At 33.3% G+C, this 10,504-nt stretch overlaps 1 long non-coding RNA gene across 1 annotated transcript; it reads left to right on the top strand.

Annotated features, from left to right (window-relative positions):
* Positions 1-695: 695 nt before the first annotated feature.
* On the top strand, positions 696-3,255 carry LOC128172828 (uncharacterized). The gene is made up of 4 exons (XR_008242336.1): positions 696-1,004; positions 1,534-1,599; positions 2,645-2,931; positions 3,186-3,255. It is a non-coding gene; the product is annotated as an uncharacterized LOC128172828 (long non-coding RNA).
* Positions 3,256-10,504: the final 7,249 nt, after the last annotated feature.

The raw sequence follows: 10,504 nt of genomic DNA, 5'->3' as shown, positions 1-10,504 counted from the left end.
TCTAAAAGGGTCAGTGTCGGAGTTACATGAACACAATCCTAAAGGTCCAAGTGGGTAAATCCCTCTAACTATTTTTAGAATCGGTAGGACAACAAAGAAGTGCCTTTAAGCAAAATAGTCCCTATACTTGCAGAGTGTATATACATTTATTGGGACATTTTAAATCAGAATGGTTGACACATGTCAGAAAAGAGGATTTGCAATTTTTAAAACAAGTGTCAAAATTGAATTATCATTTGAAGAAAAGAATTGAAATTGTTTGAAGTACACTCTTTCCAAAACTGAGAAATTCCCTACTTTTACTTTCATTTTCAGAGTTTTTCAATACAGACGCATTTTGCCGGAAAACGAATCTGACTTCAAACCACGAAATTTTAACAGGAAAGAGACAATTTGATGAGCTTTCATTCAAGAGGTCCCTCGTTGCTGAACGAAAAATAGGGCCGGAGCTATGACCCATAACGTTAACATTACCGCCCATGGAAAATGCATTAGTGGACTATACCCATATTGAGCTCCATGCTAGTAAGGCATACTTCTTGTTTATTTGCAATTATTATGATAAACGTGCATTTATCTTTTGTACATTTTTCTCATTTATGTGAATAAACTAAATTTCCAACAAGTTCAACAAGTTTAATCATTTTAATAGCATATTTTCGAAGAAAATATCCATCACAACACCCCCCCCCCCCCCCGGGATTTTCAAAAAACCAATTTAAATTAAAGAATTTGTGATTTTAACTTGAATGTAATTTATTTTGAGTTTTTACATTAAAAAAAATGAAAATGTAGGTGTGTTTCTAACTATATATGAGTTTAGAAGACTCTTTTTTTAAAATTTGAGACCAAATATCACTTCGGGTTTTTAGTGCGATCATTTCAAGCGAGCAAAAGTGAAAATAGAAAAGCAGAAAGTTTCCGGTGAGGAAAAATACTTCATTCTAGCAGTGTCCAGCTATCTAAGATTAGTTTGCATTGTAAGGGAATTGTATTAGTGTCCGGTAGGTTCCAATTCTATATTTATGATGATAGATTTGCATTAAATTGGAGTAAATTAATTTGTCATGCATGTGACATGACTATGTACCGAAGATGTAGGTATGCACTCTTTAACATGTAGAAGCCTACCATGTTGGTTAGTACTTAATCCACAAAATCTATCTTTGTTTATCATAATCAAAATTGAATGAAATTGTCAGTAATCATTTTAAGTAGATATTTACTAGTATTTATTTATTCATACTATTAAAAATAGATCAATATGTTGGGGTGGGGGTTGATATTGAATGTTATGGGGGGGGGGGGGGGTGTTGGTCTTTAGGCTGTATAGATGTGTTGTGCATGAAGATGTAGTTATTGTTGCCTATCTGTTCTCTCTTTCTGTATCTTTCCCCCTCTCTCTAATTCTCTCTCTCTGTCTGTCTCTCTCTCTCTCTCTCTCTCAACATATGGCTGCTTTTGATTTGGAATTGCAAATGTTGGGAATAGTGTTGGATAATGTAGCATTTAATTCAAAAAATTTCATTTTAGATAACATGTAAATTGAAATGGAAGTCTTCTTCCAAGAATAGAACACAACAATGAGCCACACTTGATGTAAGTAAAATTTATATTTTTGTTAAATTTGTTACCATGGTAACAATATACAAGAGTAAAAGAAAAAATCCTTATAAGCAAGTTTCTTTTCCCTATTACATATATTTAATGAGTTAAGTCATGGTGCATTTGTTCCGAAATTAGGCTTAAATAAAAGTTCAGCAAATATTACACGTATATGAGTAAAAACAACTCATCACTATGACGTCATTATGACGTCATAGGTGAGGTAATCTCAAGCTAGCATCAAAATGGAGCAAAAACTGAATTGAGGGCCTCACATTATAGAGTCATATAACTTTATTATTTATAAACCAATACCTACATGTAATACCTTAATGGATAGGGAAATTGCTATACTTTTCTTTTTTACCTTTTTCGTGGTGTTTGAAAACAGTTCTTTTTTGTAACTAAAGAAAAACTCATGATTTTTACGATAACAATTTTATAAAATCAGACATAATTGAGCTTTTTCATAAGAATATGAACAAAATAAATTTGGTAAAATATTGAATGTTTATGTTTTACACGTGTTTTAATCCTTGAGATTAAAGTTTCCTCAATTTATGCAATTTGAAGAGCATCGAGTGCCAATGAACTATATGCTGTTTAGGTAAATTATGACTGGACTGTTTCTTCAACTTTCATGCATGTGTATCAATGCTGCAAAATCCATAGTTATGTATTGAATTTTTCCAAATTTGGAATTATGGTTCTTTATTGTGTCTAGAGTGAATATATAAGCTAAGAATTGTAAATAACCACAATGACTGTTTTATATTGGGTATATCCCTCTAACTATTTTTAGAATCGGTAGGACAACAAAGAAGTGCCTTTAAGCAAAATAGTCCCTATACTTGCAGAGTGTATATACATTTATTGGGACATTTTAAATCAGAATGGTTGACACATGTCAGAAAAGAGGATTTGCAATTTTTAAAACAAGTGTCAAAATTGAATTATCATTTGAAGAAAAGAATTGAAATTGTTTGAAGTACACCCTTTCCAAAACTGAGAAATTCCCTACTTTTACTTTCATTTTCAGAGTTTTTCAATACAGACGCATTTTGCCGGAAAACGAATCTGACTTCAAACCACGAAATTTTAACAGGAAAGAGACAATTTGATGAGCTTTCATTCAAGAGGTCCCTCGTTGCTGAACGAAAATTAGGGCCGGAGCTATGAACCATAACGTTAACATTACCGCCTATGGAAAATGCATTAGTGGACTATACCCAAGTACAGCACCTGAATCACATGTGACTGAAGAAGATTTGATGTCCAAACCCTGCAAGAGTGGAAGTGCAAATGAATCGGATGTTACACCACAAGGTGATCAGTCTTTTTTTTATTTGTGTGAATGTGTGTGTGGTGGTGGTGGGGAGGGGGTAATAGAAGTCATATTATTGAAATGATAAAAACTTTTCTCAATAATTTTCTTTCATTAATTAAGATGACAATGGTACATTGATTTGCATCGTTTAATAAATAAAACCCATCCATAATGTTTTCTCTTTCCATTACGTTTTATGCATGCCTGTCCTTAGTATTTGCAAAGTAAGATATTCATGATATTGTTATTACAGAGTGCTCCTTTGAGATCGAAGATGATGATGGAACTAAATTTCTCGCAAGCCCAGTTGCAGCCAAGAAGACTCAAAGCAGCTCAGGTGATATATCTTTGTTGAAGGGTCTATCTATCCACAATTTGATGAATTATCAATTTTTAGGTCACCTGAGTTTATTGGTATCCGTTTTCGTCCGTCATGCCTCGTGCGTTAACAATTTTACGTTCTTCTTTAAAACTACAGGGCTGATTGTTACCATTTATGGTGTGAGGCATCTCTATGGTAAGAGGAATCTAAATTGTGGCTCTAATACCCCTGGAGCGCTACATGTGGGGCCAAATATGCAAAAAAAGCAAAATTTTCAAAAATCTTCTTCTTTACTCCCACACATGTGAGGAATAAACTGGTTGCATAGTTATGATGTCCATGAAGCCCTGTACAAAAATTGCGAAATACATGGCCCCTGGCTCAGGGGTTCAGGCTCTAGGATGGGGCCAGTATGGCCGTATAGTAAAAATGTATTAAATCTTAGAAAATCTTCTTCTCTACCCCATATATATTTGTTAAAAACTAAATGCAAGATTATGATGTCGATATTTTGAAATTCATGTCCCCTGGGTCAGGAGTTCAGGCTCTAGGGTGGGGCCAATATGGCCATATAGTAAAGATGTATTAAATCTTAGAAAATCTTCTTTTCTAATCCAATATATATATATATATATATATATATATATATATATATATATATATATATATATATATATTTGTGTTAGAAATGCCTGGTTATAAAGTCCATTAAGCCCTCTACCAAAATTGTGAAATTCTTGACCCCTTGGTCAGGGGTTCAGGCTCTAGGGTAGGGCCAATATGGCCATATAGTAAAAATGTTTTAAATCTTAACAAATCTTCTTCTCTACTCCCACGCATGTGGGCAAAAAACTGAATACATGGTTACGATGTCCACTAACTCCTCTACCTAAATTGTAAAATTCATGGCCCCAGGGTCAGGGGTTCAGGACATGAGGGGGGGGGGGGGCGGGGAGGCAATATAGTGTTAATGCATATAATGTTAAAACAATAAATTTCTTCTCTATTCTCACACATCTGTATAAAAAAAAACTGACCTATAATTATTTTTACCAGGAAGTATTCCTGGAGTATGGGTTTCGACTCTAGGGCAGGGCCAAAATGGATGTATAGGTGAAATTGCATATAATGTTAAAAAATTATCCTTTTTACTCCCACACACCTGAAAGGAAACTGAATTCATGATTTAGTAGAACCGATCTTTAAATTTTTTGCCAAAATTGTAGGTTTCACAGTTCTTTTTGAAAGATTTCAGGCAGGGAGGTGGCCGTCATTACTAATTTATAATTTTTCTACTCCAGAATAAAACCTAATCAATTAAATGCATATATGTGACTCCTCGACAAGTTTGTGTATGGGTTATATGCTACTCAGGTGACCGTTAAAGCCAATTGGCCTCTTGTATTGTTAATCTAAGCTTTTTAAACAAGGTCAAATATAAAAACGGTCTTAGTTTTTTTTTTGCATTGTTGATGTCATTTTGTATTTAATATAAATTTAGTATTTTGATGCATGACATATAACTAAATCAAGTTGTATGCCTTACATGTGTACTATCTAAAGAGCAGCAAATTTGAAACTCAATAACGTTACATTGAAGTTATATCCAATATATTGCAATTATGGCAGATTCATATGAAAGACAAGAAAATATTAAGTGAAGAAAAACAGTCCAAATTAGTTTTGTACACATCAACATTTTTTTTTTTTTACATTTATAGGCCTAAACATGCCGTTCTTTTTCAAGACAGTGTGCATATGAAGGAAAAGGTCGATAACTCCTACTTCGATAGCTCGAAATATACTTATTAACCAAAATATATTTATAAACAAAATAGTACATTTCATCATAAGGAAAAAATGTTAAATGAAAATAAAACATTTTTATATCAGTATGCAAAAATTTACATATTAAAAGATTAACGATTTTAGCCGATGTTTATATACTTGGGCTGCTTTGGAGCTAAAACCTGCGAAATTCTGCACGTGTCGTTAATTACAAAGAAGATGGCAAACCAAACCGGTGGAAGTATAGGAACTGGCAACTTGAACTTAAGAAATTACGTGATGGCTGAACCACACACACGAAACGAAAAGATGTCCACAATAGTGTATGATAAAACCAACGACGCCATAAAAAGCATTGTATTCCTCCTAAACTAAGAGAAACGTTTGAAAAGGGTGCTTTCCTTATTGTCCACGCATCAAACGTGGGAGCAGAAAGTATCAGGATATCTGAAAATTCGAGGGTAAGTTTATAACTGTTAAATTTAACATACGAATACATGTATAGTTTGTATACGTAAGCATTAACTTGCATTCTGCAGCATATATTTTATCAAAATTTTCCCAACCTGTTAAAGATAAAAATGTTTTTTAAATTTAACAATTGAGGTGCAATGCTATTTTGGGACTTTTAAATAAACCCAGTCGTTATATTATTGAACTCATGTTTTAATTGTCAGTTAAAGAAAGTCGTCTTTCTGCGTTATTTTAGTGACAGGCAACTATATTTTTAGTAAACTTTTACATTTACTGTCTTAACAATTGTGATGCTCTATCTCATCTTTTCAAATGTAACGCCACTCGGATGTTCTTCTTTTACTAAAATAGCTGCCTGCGTCTAAACTTATTCTGTTATGCAGAATGAACGGGTCAGGAATGGCTAAGCACGATTTCAAATACATCTATTTAGTAAAAATTCCAGTTTAAGACCTAAAATCAATGTGTCAAACATTAGGAACTGTTTTTTTTTTTAAGTTTAAAATTATTAAAAAGATATGCAAATAAGCTTGAAAAGGATTGTATACAAGTATATTGAACATCAACTGACACACAGTTTAATCAGATTAGGCTAATGTGATCAGATTTGATGCTATACTTTTAATTTTTTTTTAATTATTGTTTACTTTTGCTGCATTAACAAATTGTTTTTGATTAAGCAATGTTATAGTACTTAAAAATTATGTCCATTGTGAAATGCATAATCAAACATACAATAATACTGAACAATTTATATTGGCATCAATGAAGTGGTAGAGATGACAGTCGAAGACTTCATTAAACTAGGAATTGTTTCTATCGGAATAAGATTGAAAATTTAGCAAGCTTGTCGACATCACAAGAAAGGTTACAAATACATTTATTTACTTAAGAATGAATTGTAAATATCTATTTAAAATCAAGTCTTAGCTTTTCCCAAGAAAACATTTTAGGTTTTCTGCTTATATTGGGAATTAATGTAATTTCATGGATATATTGGTTTTCAGTTTTAGTAAGAAAATTTACTCTTTCAAAACTTGTTTTCGTGGAGGACGTGAAATCGTGGGGGAGGGCTACCCATGAAAACCACGAAAATTGAGCCACCACGAATTCTAATGATTTCACAGTTACAAAATTCGCGGTCAGTATTTTTTAGCCTAAATTATAACCACTTGTGTACAATACAATGGTCAATAAACCCATTTTTTTCTGAAGTAAAAATATGGTGAGAATCACTTTAAAATCATACTTTCAATTTATGCAAAGTAATATCATTTTCATGTTTTAGTGAGTGATGTGCCAATGAGTTGCATCAAGACATTCCTTGAACGCCAGAAACACAGGAAGACTGGCAGGACCAAAAGCCCGAAGAAGGACACGAAAACAAAGTTAACACGACGACTTTATGTTGGCTGGAAACATTCAAAAAGGGCAGGAGTATACAAACTGATCTCAGCAAGCAAAGGGGGTGGTTAACAAATCATGGATTTCAATAAAGACTTGACTTTGTATCAGTTAATAAGGGAAATCACCGATATTTTTTTCCAAATGGCATGTGCACCTGGCATCCTTTTCTGGATCCCCAATTCAAGACTCAGACGAGAATGGGGAGTCTTTTACAGTTGGAAATTACCTAAAAAAATTGAAGTTAAACCCTGTGCGAATTTACTTACACACAGAGTTGGTGAGTTATAAGATTGTTTAAAAGTTTAAGAAGGGAAGAATAAGGTTGTTGGACCTAATTTAAAACTTGCTCAATTTGACTCAAATACATTTAATTGTGTTATTAAGAATGGTACTGATTCATAAATTCTGCATTGTAATACCTGAGGTCATATAAATGGTAAGTAACAAGGATGAAGATTATGGCAATATCGTATCTTAGCACAATTGCATAGTTTATAATTTTTTCTTCGCACAATTTTTAGAAAATCAAGGTAGGAATAACTACTGGTAATGCCTTATAAATGTAAGCAGTGAGAACACAATCATATTTATAAAAAGTTGTGAAACTGAGTTGTAACAATAATATAAACTGTTGGTTGATGAGCTTCTTCAAAACATATAGAGCACCAAATGAGACAAAGAAAAAGTAGATGTCATTAAAAAAAATAGATACTATCTTGTGTGACTGTGTTAAAATAGCCAAGGTTTTTAAATGTAAAGCAGCCTATTGCACGATCATTTACTGGTCTTATTTTTCATTTTCATTCTGTCAAATGGATTTTATAAAATTCTAAATTTCAGGAATTATTTGAACCATGTACACATGTTCCAATTAGTTTCAATGTAATTACATATGCACAATCCCATGAAAAGATATATATACACTGATGACTTAAAAATGCGGCTTCCTCAAAATGTTAATATATTGGCAAAATATTTACAAGGTTCGGGTGGAGATTTATTGTTGTTACAATGATAGCAATTTTAACAATGTCACACTTTATGTCATAATTAAACAAACCTGAATAGTAAATCACCTGAACCCTTTAACTTAATAGAGGTCATGCATCTAATTCAAGTACATTTTTACTTTTCTTCTTACTATCCATGCAATGTTCATTTTACCAGAAATTGGGAATGCATTTCAAAATATTGAATTCAATATGACCTGTTTGAGTTCCTAATCCTAATTTAAGTAAAAGTTCTACACTAGAACTATATCCCACGCATGCAGTTAAGAATGAAAGATTTTTAAGTTTACCAAGTATTTTAACTTTACATACTGGGCAGAAAAATATTAGTAACAAATTGAAGCAATTCTGTCTCGATGAAAGTATTTCCCTTACAAAAAGTGAATAGCGATGTTTTTGTTGTCTTTTGATGTCGCTTTTACAGTTTACAGTTAAAGTTAGATTACATTTGTTAAGGAGGTGCTGCTTAATTTTGCAATTGTCTATTTTTGGTAGTGCAGACTCCACCATTTCTATTGGAGCAGTTACTATGTTGTCATTTTCCAAAAGGAATCAAACTTCTTGTCCCTCAATGCACACTGATATTGCGTTATGCGTCAATATTTCTTGAGGACATTCTGACTTCTGCAAAAGAAATGTCAAATTCAATAATAATTCATATAACATATCTAATAAATACTGTTCTTCACAGCTGTATTTTGTTTTGTTTTGTAAACAATGTAGTAATTAAATAGATGGTTGATGTATAATTGGTGAAAAATGAATCCCACTTCATGGAATACGTAAACAATGAGTGTGTTCAAATTCCATGTATATGTAATTCATAGTTGCTGAGATATATGCGTTGAGTGTCTTTTTTATAAAATTGAGACTAAATGAAAACCAGTTGTCTATTAATAGTTAATTGGTATCTGTTTGTTCATGCCTGATGTGTTAAAAAATGAATCTTATTATATGACATGCCTAAACAAAAAGTTTGTTAATATTACAAGCATTTGCGAGAAATAGTTGCTGCGAAATCTTGAAAAGGACACACAAAAGGTGAAATAGGTTGTGTCTGAGGCCGGGAAGACTAGAGCCCTGGGACCCCTGATCTGCCGGTAGGGCGGCGGGTATTGAGTTTACCCCGGAGTTCCGGACTTATTGGCAAAGCCAAGTGGCAGGTACACAGACTTGCAAGAATAATCAAAGCTGTATCAAATGCACAAACCGTCTTGCGGGAAATATCTTAAAAATTGATGAGAAATCAATAAGGAAAGTTGACATCTATTTGAAGGAAACTAGAAATGCAAAAATTATATCTAAATCCTTCACAATAAACAGTACTGCTGTAAAAATGTACTTTCTACAGCAAATTAATTAAAGTGAACGTTTACATATACAATGTTTTTCTTTCAATTTTTAAAACTGAATTGGTTTTCGAATATTGGAAAATTAAATAATAAGTAAACATTTCAATCCAGATCAATACAGTACATATAGAGTACCGATCAGACCCAAACCTAACAGAAAGTAAACCCCAGCTAAACCCAGCGTTTATTTTCTGGATTTACTAGATTGGACCCAGAGTAAACGTAGAGTGGGCACAGGGATTAAACCGGTCAGAAGTATACCCCTGAAAGCTGACGCTAACTGTGTATTCGAAATATACAAGGAACAGGAATTACAGGCCGGAGGACGGTAAAAAAAAAAGACGGTTATGCTTCACACTTCACAGTTGACCTTAAAAACAATTTCCGAGTAAACCCTAAGTAAACCCGAGTGGACCGAAATTTTCAAATAGTAAACCCCAAAAGTAAACACGGAGTTTTGTTGGGGGTTACTCTGGTGTTAGGGTGGTCTGATCGGCACTGTGTATGCATGAAATGTGCCGGCGAGTGACCGCAGCTGTACCAAGTAGTCCATGTAGCTGGAAACAACTATACAGTACATCAGTGTTAAGGTTCTGAAACTAACGCCTTGACCCACAGGAACACGAGGAAAGCATACGGCATGGAGAGAGACAATCAGTAAAAAATCTGATTTGGTCCTTAGCTGTTCAGCTTACTCCTTCAGGACATATTCCAAAAAAGACGAACTACCGTCGTATGAGTATTGTTAATATATTACACTGTTATTGTCACTCTCAAAGTGTTAATTTACTGAGAGATGGACGGATTGGATAAAATGGATTAAAGATAAATAATATTAAATTTTACTATAAATATCTAAGGTTGGGGATGAACCCGGCATTATTGTCCCTCCTTTGACGAAATACATGAGAATATCAACGAATTTGAAAACGATGTCAAGACTAGTTTCAAGTATTTCGCAAAGGAGGAGGACAAGGAATGGTGGAATTGCTTTTTTCCGAAATTACGATGCCAATGGTAAGTAGACTGCCAATTGCAATCAAGATTAAATAAAAATTAAAATTATTATTATTTTACAACTGAACGTTTGTTATTCTAGACACCAATCCATCATGACCATTAGAGGACTTGGCTGCAGAAACACGAAGTAAGCTGAAAATTTACTTTGACATTAGATATATTTAGTTTAAATCTGTGCTGCTAATTAGATTTACACTTG

This window comes from Crassostrea angulata, chromosome 2 (genome assembly GCF_025612915.1).
Source record: "Crassostrea angulata isolate pt1a10 chromosome 2, ASM2561291v2, whole genome shotgun sequence".
Taxonomy (NCBI): domain Eukaryota; kingdom Metazoa; phylum Mollusca; class Bivalvia; order Ostreida; family Ostreidae; genus Magallana; species Magallana angulata.
The sequence above is the reverse complement of the archived record's forward strand: the minus strand, read 5'-3'. Positions and strand labels throughout refer to the sequence as shown.